This window comes from Xiphias gladius, chromosome 2 (genome assembly GCF_016859285.1).
Source record: "Xiphias gladius isolate SHS-SW01 ecotype Sanya breed wild chromosome 2, ASM1685928v1, whole genome shotgun sequence".
In the NCBI taxonomy this organism is placed as follows: Eukaryota; Metazoa; Chordata; class Actinopteri; order Istiophoriformes; family Xiphiidae; genus Xiphias; species Xiphias gladius.
The window spans coordinates 8,820,469-8,835,906 of NC_053401.1; the positions used below are offsets into that span (position 1 = coordinate 8,820,469).

Consider the following 15,438-nt stretch of genomic DNA (forward strand, 5'->3'; position numbering starts at 1 on the left):
TAATGAGAAAGAGGGACAATGAGGGAGAAAAATCACAAAAAACCCCCCCCAAAAAATCAAATATGAAATAAAAAGAGATGAGGGGAGGTTTGGTAAACACGCAGATCCTAACTGACAGGAGCAAAGATAAACCAATTTGTATGCATGATAGAGAGATGGAGATAGGGAGGCATATGGAGAGAGAGGCAAAGAAAGAAGCAAATTCAGTGACATCACAGGAGTTGGTTTGTGTCAGTGTGTATGTGTTTGTTTGATGCGAGTGTACCGGAGCTTGGGCTGGCCAGGAGGGAGGGCTGAGAGCGAAGTGGTGACATATTGTAATCTGGAATACTGAGAAACCCAGCTGTGCAGAATCTGGGCATAGCGAGGGCTTATGTTACGTCACACAGACACACGCACAAAAGCACACAAGTGCATACAGAGCCTGTTGTGAGTCCTGAAGGAACACAACTGTCACAAGGCAGAAAGGTCAGGTGGGTTAACGCACGTGTGTGTACACCGTGTATGCAGTTTCTAGCCCCTTTTTTCGACGCACACCCTCTTGACTGCCAAATACCAGTAAACATTGAAGCTTGCCTCCACCCACCATCTCCTACCGACACTTCTTCTGTGCTGCCCTGCACCCTGGGAAGGAAGCAGTGAGGACAGATGGAGACGTGGTCAGCCCCATGTTGAGAGCCACAGTGCAGGATGGACCCCACTCTCTAGCAGCAATTTGCCAGGGTGAAAATAACACTCTTTTGGACTGGAAATACAGTAAAATTTCTAATGCACCTCTACCCAAACGACTGATGGCACAATCTCTGCAAAGAGCTGGAAAATACCTATTTCTAGCTCCATGGCCATATTTGGCAATGACCCCAGGAAAAGGAAATAACTCTACTTGTGTCACCCTCCCCTCTTCACTGGTTATTTTTGACCATCCCCCTACAGCTCCCTTAACCCCAAGCTCTTTTGTACTCATTTTGATAAACATCAAATGGCTTCTTTTTTTTTTTTTTTTTTAAACCCTTAACAAAATGACTTTTATGGTCTGAAGAGTCTAAGGCATCCCAGCTTCTGAGATGAGTGTTAAGATGCAGTCATGTACAATGCATCCCCAGCGGTTAACCCATTCTGCAGGTTGCGGCTATTAAAATTAATGTTTATTCACAATTTGCGTGAGGGCGTCGTTACCCTCTGGGTCATCATGAAATAAGGTAATTGAGCATGGTTGCATAATTATTTGTACACACACCACACATTCACCGTGGGGGTCTATTAATAGAACACACGTATATATATCCTCTGTTGCATTATGTGTCAACTTGATTTATTCATCCCATCCCAATACACCTGGGGGTCATTTATAACAGCTGATAAATAGGTGGGAAAAAAGCTCAATTGTTTGAAACCTGGCCTTTTGATGGATGTCTCAGAGAATATTGAGGCCACTAAGTCTCCTACTCATTTTCTTTTCCTTTGCATAAAATGATGGGTACAGGTCTATTTTGTTGTGATGATCATTTACACATTTCCAATAGGAGCTGTTATGTTTCTAGCCATGATTGCAGCGGGACTCTGAGGATGGCAGTGTTGGTTTTGTCAGTCTGTCAACCAATTTTGGTTGAGTGAAATGTCTCTACCACATTTCATCTGTCCAGTAGTTGTAAAAACTGTTTTGGTCCCCAGAAGAGGAATCTTCAATGACTTTGTTGACCACCTGACTTTTTGTCTAGCATCACCATCAAACCAATTAAAATTTCCACTTGGCAAGATCTTTAGTTCATACCAAGACTAATAACCAAGTCTGGCATTGTAGAGCTGAACCTAACAAGATGCGTGTGAGTTGTCCTAAAAAGATCAATTTACAGATTTGATTTCGGTAACAACAAGGATTTCCACTGGAGCCAAAATAAGGCTAAACTTAACATTTTTTCAAGTTAGGTAATCAATATTGTTCCTCCATCTTCTTTACATCAAGCTATTTGTTTTTCTATCCTGATAATCAGACCGCTATTTAGTTTCACTTGATGTGTTCAGACTGACATTGTATTGGTGTTAGCCAATTTCTCTTTGGGCAAGCGCACATTCCCGGTAGTTGACTTGGTATCACAAATAGCATAATTCTACTGTTAACCTCACAATTCTTGCAACAAAAGATAAATGAATTGATGCCATGACACCTCTCCAAAGTGTCAGAGTATTGGTGTCTGATAGGACAGGTCTGCAGATCTGCATCTCATGCTTGACTTCCTGGATTCTATCCCATGGGACCTGAAGCAGCACACCCACACCAATGCAGCCCCTTGCATCATTTTAACATAGGGCATTTTTTTCTGTATACGTACACCAAAATGTTGCACCCTTTGACTCTACTGATCTGTGTGGGTTTGAGCAGAGGATAAAGACAATGTAGGAGCTGATGTTTGTGCGTAAAAACTGTTATTGAACTTTTTGGGCTCAAACCTAATAAAATGTTAGTGTCAAGCTTGACTTATTCCCATATTGGATGTGTGTGTTAGTTGCCGACCTCCCATTTAAACAGTTTCAACCCACCTCAGAGGATGCATGTGGGCAGTGAGCGCTTGGCACGGTTCCAGCCTCATGTCATTGCCTCTCTGGCATTACATCCTGTCTGTTTTCCGCTGCCACCTCCTCCCCATGAGTGGGCACAGTGCTGGGAGAGGCCAGATGAGTAGGTTGGTGTTGGAGATAAAGGGGCACTATGCCATCTTCCCTTCACACCTAACTGACACACCACAGTGCCTTCATATTGTGCTGCAGCAACTAAGTTTCAGAGGACTACCTTAGGACAGCACTTTTTCTTACACAGTAAATTGTAAGCGTTTAGTTGATACTTTTATGCATGCAGAGGCTTCAGTGAGTACAACTGCAGCTGAAATCCCAGATCACCAGTATTATGAAATCTGTTGCAAGGAGTGCAAATTCAGTGATTCAGTGCCCTTAACATGCTCATGTGAAAACTGAAAAAACTTGAGAAAAAAATACCAAAGAAAAGAAAAAGAAGTGAAGAAACAGAAAAACACTTACATTTAGTAGAAAAGTGTTATGATTCGCTGTTGAGAGAGCTTCTTAAATAGCACAAGCTGATTTACCCACTGTAAGGAAAAGAGAAAGAAAAGCCTTAAGGCAACATTTTTATTTATTCATTTTATTCCAAGCAACTTTTCTTCATTTACTTCCCTTTTGCTTTCTTCTCTCTCTTGCATTGTATCTGTTACATGGAATTATTCATATTGCTCTGCTTTGTTCAATGACTATAGACTGGAACAAAGACACTTGATATCTGAACACAAGGTTACAGATAATGCATTAGAACCCCACTTTCAACAACAGTGTATAGTCACTCTAGCTGCTCTGTTAGGCTCTACTAATATTTACGATGATAACCTTCATCTTGATTAAGCAGTATCATACTGACATTTGCTTATTAGCACTGACCACAGAGTACAGCTGAGGCTGGAAGGAATGCAATTACTTTGGCAGATATTTGGTCATAAACCAAAGTATTTGGCCTAGTATTTTTCCGATGATGGCATCACATGAAAAGTGGAGGATCACTTAAGTATTATAATACATCCTGTGGAGACCATTAATATCTGTACCAAATTTCATGACAACCCATCCCATCAGTCATGCAATGTCAAGGTGTTTCACCGTGAGGATTCATTGTCTGGGAACCATGAATTTCACTAAATAAAGGAAAACTTTGGCCTGCTGGTGGCACTAGAGTAAAAGTAAGAGTATAGTCAAAGTCAATTTATCCTCTGGGGACATTAAATATCTGTACCAAATTTCATGGCAATTAATCTAGTAGTTGTTGAGATATTTCAGTCTGGATCAAAGTGACTAACGAACAGACAGAACAACAGTGCCATTCCTAAAGCCACTGCATAAGTGCATCAACTAAATCATAGTTACACTTAAGTTAGTACAATAGTTGGGTCTCCGCTTTGACGTAATATTCTCTATATCTTCAAAAATCCGACAGCATTTCATGGTCGAACCTGTCATAACCTGTTCCATGAGACCATTACATAACAAAGTACACTGTCCTAGGCTGCTCTTAAAGAGTCAAAAGATTTTGCCATGGGAGCTTTAAATTTTCCCTTTTTGGATGTTTGTGTGTTTGTAAATGAACAGGAAGAGTGAAGGATGAATAGTGGAGGGTAGGCGACCTTGCGATTCTGTGGAAGAAGACTGCATTAGTGGTAGCAGGTTATAATAGAAGGTCTCCAAGAAGGACCACTTTGCCCCCAGGAACTAACTGTACTAAAAGGTTGTGTGTCTTTGTTTGTATGAGTGCTCCCTTTTGATTCGATCGCTTACCATCCTTAACCATCCGTCAAACGTGGATGTTGACGTCAGCAAGTTTTGTGCTGCATCTTAGGCAATAAACATCTGAAGTTGGGAGTGTTTTCCAAGATGCAGCCTTCACAGTGCGCTCTGTGACTCTTTCCTGCGCATTATCAACCTTCCTGTCATTAGCAGGAAGTCTGGATGTGATTGAAATAGACTGGAGTGCTATTGACAGAGACAGAGACAGTAAGGTCATTATTGCTTTGCCCAGAGGAGAGAGACCTCTCCCAGGTCTCTTAAGTGCTTCTCCTTCTACTTTACAATCATCTGAACCCTCTTGTCACCGCTGGCTGTCTGGAAGACAGGCTCCATCAAGATGAGAGTGGTACTGAGATGTGTCAAAGTCACAGCAGGGAGATGCCTGTCATGGTTAGAGAGTTCTGATAGGTCGATGTCATGGGGAATCACATTCAATGTCCTTGTCAAGCATAGGCTCATCTGAGCAGTTTATCTTTAGTAAACAATAATCTGCCGCAAGCATAATTTGAACATAACCTTCGGCCGGGGCCGTCAGGAAGGCAGACTTTTAGTTTCAAAAAAGTTTCCAGGCACAAGTGAAAGTTACTCCTCTCACTGCTTCATCTTAGCAGGAGAACTAACAGTACTGGCTGCTGCTGCTGATGGAGGTTTCTAACTTGAACATTGCCATACAGACACCGTGTTTGAACCCACAGAAGTCATGCTTGACTGTGTTTGCGCTCGCAGGCTAGCTCTGTGCTCACATACCATAATTAGCGTAATGAGTTATTTATAGCCAGCTGTGGAATTAGCTGTGGAATTGCAGGCAGCCTCAGGGCTGATTAAGCCACTTGCCAATCAATTATTTATGGCTTCCTGGAGAAGAGTAGCTTGTCCTCTTTTGTATGCAGCACCATGGCAACACAACAGGAAGCAGAAAGCCTGTGGAGAGGAAGTAGACCCTGTGATAGAATCAACTGTGCCATCTCTGTCTGCACCATCTCCTCCTCTCTCTCTCTCTCTCTCTCTCTCTCTCTCTCACGCACACACATTCACACAGAGTGCTTTAATCTAAACCATACTTTTATTAGGAGCCCTCTATGAACTCCCTAGACCCAATAAAAGGTGTTTATGTTCTGTATTTGAGAGAAAATAAATAAACTGGAAGGATAATATTAGATTATTCCCAGTTGGCGAGATGGAGGAACTGACTGAACGTAGCATAGAAAATGTGCTTTTCATTCAGTCACTGTGTGATCAGGTAAACTACCTCTAGATGATAATAAACACAGTTAATGAGGTTCTCAGGTCACACGAACATCTATTTCACATTAATTGTTTCAGGAGTGAAAAATCAAAAGATGCAGTGTATTCCAATCATTTGTGGTCATGAAAAGAGGGTTTTCTGTTCAATTCCGAAGCAATGTACAGCTTCAACAACAGTTGATCTTCCATTGCAAAAGGGTAATTCCCTTTAAAAGTATTTCCTGCCATATTATTGTTGCCACAGCTTTCCTGTAAGAGTGAATCACTGGCCTGTCAATCATGCAGCTAAAAGCAGCTGCATATTTTTTTAGGTTTGAATACAGAACACCCAGCAAAATCAGTCCCAGCTGAGAAATTTACTTCAAGAGTACCAAGCAAAAGTCTTTAAAAAAAACACTGCTTTTACCTGTTCTTACAATTAGTGGCGTCCTCGCTCTTCTGTGTTTTTTTTTCTTCTTCTTTTTCTTCTGTATGTTCCTCTGTAAGTCTCTCGCTTTCCTTCCTACCACACAAACATACGCTGCATCCCACAGGTCAAGGCAGATGCACAAAGCAGTCAGTAAAACAAGAGTAGATAACGGTCCAGTGAAAGTGAGCGCAGCCTGTTCTTTTCACCTCATAAAGTAATCGGACAAAGTCAACCCTCTGCATGGCAGCAAAGGCAGAGCTGTGCTTTGAGGCGAATTTCAATCAGTCTATCTCACTCCTACACAGCTACTTGGCTTCTGGCTGTGTGGGAGGCCCACAGGACATTGCCACGGGCTGCATCTTCACAGATCTGCCACCCAAATTGAATCTAAAATCCTCTGTAGTTTTTCCTCATCCACTTTTCTCTACTTACATAAACAGAATTTGCTGAGCCTAAAGTTTGCAAACTAAATCTGTGAAAAGTTCCCAAGGCAGCAAACAGCAAAAAAAAACCCCAAAAAACTACATGCCCAAAATCTGACACTGCGGTTTTTATTAGGATCAACACAAGAGATGATTTCTTTACCTATTGTAAAAAAGACAATAGAGCAGGTACATTATGTAAAGGTGTTGGAACTGAGAGCGGGATATGTGTTAGTTGTATACTAGTGAAAGGATTCGTTATTCAGTTAGTATACCGACAGGCAATTAATCAACAACAAATTTAAGCTTTTGCTGGAGCTTCATTTTTGTCATACAGCCATGAGAGTGGTATCACTCTTGGCAAGAAAGCAAATAAACATATTTCCCCAAATGTTGAACAAATCTGTTATGGATAAAACATCCATTTCACTCAAAGTGGAACGAGCGAAAATGACCCTTAGATGTAAGTCCATTCTTCCTGGCATTCGACACATTGTCATCGCATACTCCAATGTGTATTTTTCTCACATCTTCCCTGCTTTTTTCACTTTCATTCGCACATTTTTTCCTTGCTAGGCAGTATATTCAACGCCACGGCTGCTCTGGAGGGACATCTGTTTGCCCAGAGACTCAACAATCCCAGCGTGCCTGGCTGTTGCCCAAGCTTGGGTATGTTTCTTTTTCCTACCTGCTGTCTACTTGTTTGCAGACCAGTCATCATCTTCTCATTTACGGCATTTATAGAGAGGATGTACAAAGAGAGAGTTGATACACAAATGACCATGTACCTCCATTGTGATGACACAAACACATGCTTAAATACACATACAGTATATTGTTTGTATCAACAAATATTCACAATGCTACGAGCCCAAGACAACATGAATGGAAAATGATGAACTCTCAGCATGAACAGTTTATTGTGATAGCTTTGAAAGACCTCTGTGTCTATGTATACACACATGTACACAAGAGAGAAGAGCTTTATCTCTAAGGGCAAAATGAATGAATAATGTTTGCCATCACGGGAAGCTGAAGTAACTACTGTTGTTGGCATTAAATGGTATGAAATTGCAGTTTGTGTAACAGTGTTCATGTTGAGCGTAGAAATAAGAAATGTCCTTGAGATTACCATTTTTCCATCTTTATAGCCTTCAGTCAACATCATTTTTAAGGACGCAGCTTACAATGGTCTTTTCAGACTTTTACTGATGTTAACAACTATTCACTCTCAATTTTGTTCTAAGAAATATGATACAAATTTGGATATTTTTAATGTTGTCCAGGCACGTGCACTCTTAAGAGCCAACTGGGGCTCAGGCGTCTGTCCGGTTGCTCTCCTTGAGCCCACGTAGCCAAAATACAGTAGGCCTGCACCTGTTAGTCTCGTCGTCGTGTCGCTTTGCAGTTGCTCTGCCTTTCTCTTCTAGAACACAGCCAGCTTTACTTTCAAGTTTTGCCTTGAGGACATTGCAAGTCTCGTCTGCTAACACCGTGACTCCCAAGCTCCTCATATAGAGTTGATATCATTAAGCCATTTAATTTAGTTTGAACTCTAGTCCCAGATCTAAATTTTTCACCCTTTTTCCTTTGATATTTATAAATGTATTTCTTTGTGTGCTTTGTTGGCTGTCCACATTTCCCTCTACACACACACTGCTTGGCCTTTGCCCCTTAAATCATGTTTCCATTGCTCGATGAAAACCGACCTGTATCATGTGCAGCCCACAGCCTTTGAGAAAAACTCTGTCTCGTCTTTTGTTATTTCCATCTCTTGCCTCTGTCTCCTCCTTTTCTCCAAAGTCTTATTGTTTTATTATACGGCAAAGCTATTAATGTTTTTTTTCATTACTCTGGAAGCATCAAATCCTCACATTTTAGAGGATGGAGCCAGAAAATGTTTGGCATTTTTGCTTAAAAAATGACTAAAACAATTCATCGATTACCAAAATTGTTGCCAATTAATTTTTCTGTCAACTAATCAACTAATTGTTGCAGCTCTTAACGCACTGTTTGTACACACAGGGTCTTGTGCTTTCTCTCTCACACACACCCACAGCCCTGTGACAGCACTGTCAATAGACATTAAACCAGAAGCCCTCCCCTCACACACATACACTCTTGTTTCTAGTCTGAATTCATTTTCATATTTGCATAATCTCATCTCCGTGATTCAGCAGTTTAACCTACTTATTAACTAATCAACTTACTTATTTATTTGATGTTAAATGTATTTCCAAGCATTAAATTTTAAATCATGTTTGCTTTTCTCCTCAACTGAACCTTAATGTGTCTGGCGGGACTCCACGGGGCATTTCTAGCAATTTAGCCCTAGTTAATTACTGATCAATAACCACCCAAACAGCTGTAAAGAAAACCTACAGGCACACACACACACACACACACACACACACACACACACACACACACACACACACACACACACACACACACACAAACTCACATTCCTCTTCCTGCTTGTTCTATCCAATTAAATCCATCATAAAGATTCCAAGGCAAGTGTATAATGGGAACACAATATCTCAGCAGGCAACACCCGAGTCGAGTTGGCCTGGTTCTCATTACCTGGAGACCTTGCAGGAGTTTCCAGCCCTACGCACACACAAACCCACAGAAATATACTTATGGCCGGCTTCTCACTAATTTGAGAGCTGGTTAAAAATGTTTTTGAGTGGAAAATGCTCGGTGTCAGCACAGCGGCTTGTAAAATGTCCTCTGAATTCCTGTATCAGCAGCTGACAGGCATGCACAGAGGGAGGACGGGGGCAGTCAGTGTATTACATACTATCTGCGCTGTGTGTTTCAGCAGCCACAATGCGATTGCATTTATGTGTGTGGGTTTTTCTTCGCTCCTGCCCTGAGGCTCTGTGAATCTGGCTACTGTTGATACAGATTTCTTTTCAGCCTTCCATTAGACGGTCATACGCACACAGATAAGCATTTACCCTTTCTACATTAGAGAGAAAATATAAAGGTGGAAAAATATCTGGACTCATTGACCATTATGGTTTGTTAAACATGAACAACCCACCCCCTGCAGACACATGCTCATGCATGCACAGTGCATACTCTCATATAAACTACAGACAGACACTACCGTTCACATGTACTGTATGACCAACACACAATGCGCGCACACACACACATATCTTGTAATGCGTTTGAGGTGGAATGTGAGTGGCTCTGTTCATTGCCTTGGAAACGGCAGGCTGGAGGTAGCGGCTGTGCAGAATAATGATGTTATCACTTAACTGGGGTCAGTTCAGGACAGACCCCCAGAGATCTACTGTACACACACTCAAACACACACATAGTCATGTTACCCAGTCACATGCATTTTTTCCTTGGATGGAAATTGGATATAAGTCAGAAATTTTCAATATTCCCACAAAGAATGTGTGACAGAGGGCTGAATTCCTTGTGCAGTATCAGCAGCAAGCTGCAACTGACGGACTGAAGATGAATCAGGTTGGGGAATCTCGCTAATCCGGTACCCCTGATAGTAAGGCATATTTATAGTGCCTCTCATATCACCAGTAATCAGTTCCCCCAAAAAGTCTTTATATGCAAACACACGGACATTAAAACACAGAAATGTCCAAAAAACAAACAAACATGGTAATGTTTAGGTTTACGCACAGCAAAATTGGCTTCACTGCCAAAAAACTGAAGTTATTATTGAAATTTTATATGCATCTTGGTATTATATAATATTAACATGTACCATGGGAGCTGCCATTTTGATCCCTAGTTTTCTAGATCAGAGAAAGGACACGTGACAGCCGCTTTCACATATTCAAATAATTGGTCGTACACAATAATAAATGAAAAATACTGGGGAAAAAAATTACTTTGCACATAGAAAATATTTTGTATTCTACAACAGGTTTGTATGTAAATTGCAGTCAAAGACAAAACAACTTATATACTTAAACTTATATTGCAGCTTGCATTATTTTCAGAGCAGTTGTTTATTCCCCTCCTCCTGACAGACTTGTGTCTGTTATTAAACCCATGAAAGATCACGAAAAATGTCCATGAAAGATGAAATTCCTCCATAAAGTGTGCTGTTTGAAATAAAGCTGACACAATTCGCCGATTAATCGATTTGCAGAAAATAAACCTGGATAACTGACTTATTGTTTAAGCCATTTGTAAAGAAAAATATATTTTTTAAAATCAGTGGTTACAGCTTTTGAAATAAGAAGACTAAGAAAATCCAGCAATCTGAATATGTCAACTTGACCCCTTGGAAATTGTGATGGGCATTTGCCACTGCTTTCCCAATTTTTGTAGACATAACCGTTGATCTGTTAATTGAGAAAATAATCAGCAGATTTATTAATGGTGAAAATAAATTTTAGATTTCCCCCTTGTTTGAGATGATTTTACATTTTAACAGCTATTGCACTCCAGTTTACAAAAATTAGAGTCTTTAGAGGTCTGTAATATCTGTCTGTAATATACCAGATTCCTGTGTCTTTAAGATGCATTCAGTTGATGAGTAAAACACAAGACACACACACCCACACACACTCACGCTCTCTGTCTTAGATGGGCATCATCCTACACATTCATTTCACACCTCAAAAAAAATGACGATTGTTTCTTTCACCTCTTTGGACGTCTGTTCTCAGTCAGACAACTCGCGTCTTTTGCAGTGGAAGAAGCTTGTCCATTTTCCGTCACCTACATTCTTACCGGGGCGCACCGCCACCTCCACACTGTCTGCCACGGGTCTCTCCCTAACCCACCCACCCCTATCCATCCGCCCAACCACCCAGTCCCCCAGCTGCACCCCTGTCATTGCCAGTTCTCGTCTCTCATTTGACAACAGGGGAGAGACACACATTGGTGCGTGTTGTGGTTACGGTCAATTCACATTGGATTCACTCATTTCAGAATGTAAACCGAGACTGGTGTTTATTTGCAACTCACAGGGGCATTCATTTTTGATTATACTACAACAAACTGATCCCCGTCCCAGCCTCCGTCCCTCCAATTTTACATTCCTACATCCCCTTTTTTCTCCAGATCAGCATTCTTTCAGTCACAGTGGTTGAGTTGATTTAACAGAGTTCTGCTTCAACCAGCCATTTCTCTCTTTCTTACTCATTCTTATTCTCCTTATTTCTCTGTACAACAGCGAGGCCAAGGCCACTATTACCAGGGAGGAAAGACAGACAGAGTGTGGAAGAATGCTCTCTATTTGGCATGTGTGACTACAATGAGTTATAAGTAGGAAAGTCTTGATCAGATTTTTTGGGCCTAGTCCTAGTTTAATATTGAATATCAACTAGTTTCAATTCCTGATCTAATATTATATATTACGTATTTTTCCGCATTACAAATCTTCAAATTGCGCATTTATCTTAAAGTAAGCCCACATTTAAATCACCAAATTGAATCAATTTTTATTTTGAAATTTCGTTTTCATCCCACTTTCCTTTAAGTTTGCCTACAGTATTCTAAGTATTCATGTCTGTGGAGAATTGATTGATTGTTTGTGTCTGGGACTTGCAGCCACATATACAAACACACTTTGATTGTGTGTGTATGTTTTGCTTGTACTAACAACTCCTGTTTATTATACATGTTGACAGTTAATAATATTTTGTATGTCCTCTGTCTCTCTCTGTGTGTCTGTGTGTGTGTGTGTATGTGTACTATGTATTCATAAAGTGTTTTGTGATCAATGGTACACCCCCAACACACACACACACACGTACGCACACATCCCACATCATCCATCCTGTTACGTTCGTGTGCCCCAGGGAGGACACAGCACACACTCCTGTATCCAGATATATATCCCTTAATGTGAAGACTGTTTGCCTCAATAGTTGACTGTTTCAACAGCCTCCTGAGTTTTTTTTTTGTTTAGATTAATTCAGGTCTGGGTAGTGTGTGTATGTGTGTTGTGTGTGTGTGTGTGTGTGTGTGTGTGTGTGTGTGTGTGTGTGTGTGTCTGTGTGTGTTAGAGAGAGTGACAGAGAGAGAGAGGTAGACTGAGGGAGTTGTGAGTGAGTGATGCTACTTTTGTTTCTCTCACGAGGTTCACATCCTCTCTACAGACACAGTGCTTTCTATGGTGTTGCCATGACAACGCTGCATACAATAAAAGGACCAGCTACTCTCCTCCTCGAAGCCACGAGCTGTGTTTGTCTTACACGTCACTACATGGGAACAAACACACTGAGAGACACACACACACACACATCTCCAGATATACTGGGAAAGAGTAGACACCATACAGACACACTTGCTCTGCCTCTGTTCAGTTATAAATACTCATGTACCAAAACAGCAGCACAAATTACATTATTGCAACACAGCAGACCATCCAGTTGTGGGTTTATATGATCAGTTAAGCCATTCTGGCATGCCAGCCATGTTAACTTACTAGAAAATAGGTCACTACATTGAGATATTCACCAATCACATAACTGTGGATTACCAGATGCAGCCACAGCCCATCAGGACATTAGATATTGAAAATTAACCAGAGGATTTGGTAACAATAAAAACGTTTCTCACGACGTGCCTGATGTGGCCATATCAAAGTCCGCAGTATTTCGTGCCTCAGCGTCTAACTGTGATCAATACCACAGCCCTGCTGGAGTTTTTGGTCTTTTTGAAGACACAAAACTGGTGACTTTTGAGAGCCAGAATTCACGGGCAATCTGTCTCGCTCATTCGTTGAAACTTTCAGTCGTGTGGGGAACGTGAAAGATTGCACAGAGCAGATCAAATATTTCACACGGAATAATGAATTAATTGTTGTTCTGCAAATTGTTACTCATCCCTGCACGGCAACACACACAGACAACCCGCTTCCAACCCCTTATGTCCTTCAAATATTATTAAGTATTTTTAATTTTTTTCACAAATTCGCTCCGGCTGTTCTTATCAATGCCCACTACCGCAAGATTTTGGTTGTAAAATGTGATCATTCATGCTGATACAATTACTTAACAAACATACTTTTTCTTATTAGAAGTATTTATATTCACTGCTATCCGGGGTGGTGGTGGTGGGGGGGGTTGACTGGCTGTGCAGGGAGCAGCTAAGCTCAGGGATTTTAAGCTGTCCCTTACTACTGAAATGAAATGAACTGTAGGGGTAAGCAGCAGTGTGTCTGTATCTGTGTGTCTGCGTATTTTAGTGCATTCAGCTGAGTGGGTACATATAGAGGCTGCCTGGATATGCTAATTTGCTGTCATTTTCCGTTAATACATTTAAATACAGATTACGTTTTAAACAAAATTGGCCCATTCCAATTTTTCCCCGCTGTTGATGTCCCATCCGTGTCTACCCTCGACTCAACTGGTGATTTCATCTGAGGAGGAATCGACCCAAGGGTGCCACTGGCGGTGGGTGATTCTGCCTATGATGACTCATCATTCACTGTCAGCAGTTAAACATTCAATCAGAAGGACCTTGCCACTGTCACGTCCAATCCGATTGATGGTAGAATTTTTCATCTTCCTGTTAATCAGACTGAAGATATCAAATATCTCTCCTACCAAAATATTTCATCCTTTCAGAGCCGAATAAGAGTTTTACACACCCATGGAATAGATAAATAAATAAGTTCATTTACAGCATCTAATGGATGTTATCAGTGGATTACCGACGATTCTCGTACTGCACACAAACTGCAAATCCTCACTTTGCTGTAGAGGGTCTGGAAAAGGAAGCAGCAGCAGTAGTAGTAAAGTGTGCAACAAATCTGTGTCAACACACTGACACCCACCCACATACATCTGCGGAAAAAGATGAAAAATTTAATTAGAAACTTTCTGTCGAAAATTGTCTTTGACTTAACCACAGAGTAAAAATTGTTTTACAATGTTGTACTGTATTTACTGTATTAATTTTAAACAATCACTTTGTCCTGATTACATGTAAATAGAGCTGAAACAATTAGTTGATTACAAGAACATTCATTGGCAACTGTTTGGATGATAGATTCATTATTTTAGTTATTTTTCAAAAACAAAAACCCAAACGTTCACTGGTTTCAACTCCTCAGTTGAGAGGATTTGCGGGTTTTCTTGGTCATGTGTAACAGTTAATTGAATAACTTGAGGTTTTGGACCGTCAGTCAGACAAAACAAATTGAAGGCATCATCGTTGACTCTGACATATTTACATTACATTTATATTTTTTAACATTTTATAGACAAAACAATTAATGCATTAATCCAGGAAATAATCGAAAGAGCAATCAGTAAAGGAAAATAATTACTAGTTGCAGCTCTACATTTAAATAAATTCAATCATTTAAAATTACCGCATGGGGACTTCCAGTTTGATAGAATAGAGGGTAGATCCGCTCCATTTACTACTTTCAGTTTAACTTACTTGTGCCACCATTTTCGGACAGTAGTTAAGTGCAACCGCAAAACTACCACATGGGTTAAATGTTAACTAAAGCAGAACGTGTGTGTGAAACGCTGTAGGCTTGTCAGTGACATAGACTGTACGTATATTAATCCGGGACACGATGCCACTTTACAGAATGATTCATTAAAATTACAAATGAATAGTCCTCTGAACAGGTGACTAGTCAATGAGAGATGTCTGAGTCAAGTCAAGGCAAGCAATGACTAAAACATGATCAACAATAGATGCCCCAACAGCAAAAATTCAAACAAGCTTTCGAAAGGAAGAATCAAGTCAATGGATAGTGTATTTGATGCATTTTGGTATCTGCGTTGCTGTACTACGTAGCAGTAATGTCGGTCTGTAATTCAGCTGAAGAGAAGTAATGAAGTGCCTCACCAGAGGTATCCTTTGTCGTACCACAGAGTGTGTCATTCCAGACTCGGGAAATGGACTTGCAGAAATTATTACCCTGACATGCCACTGAATGTGCAATCTGAAGGTGTCAAATGGAAGTGAGATTTCATGGCCTTGCTTTATCAGTAGAGCGGCAAAAATTGAACAAGGGGTTTTTTTTTTGGTTTTTTTTTTCATTGCCGGGAAGATGAAATA

At 40.6% G+C, this 15,438-nt stretch overlaps 1 long non-coding RNA gene across 1 annotated transcript in view; it reads left to right on the plus strand.

Moving 5' to 3' along the window:
• The window catches only part of LOC120801852, a 64,780-nt gene extending 57,374 nt beyond the window's left edge, over positions 1-7,406 (plus strand). The window contains exon 4 of the long non-coding RNA XR_005709145.1: positions 6,994-7,406. This is a non-coding gene — a long non-coding RNA (uncharacterized LOC120801852). The remainder of the gene's footprint in view (positions 1-6,993) is intronic.
• Positions 7,407-15,438: the final 8,032 nt, after the last annotated feature.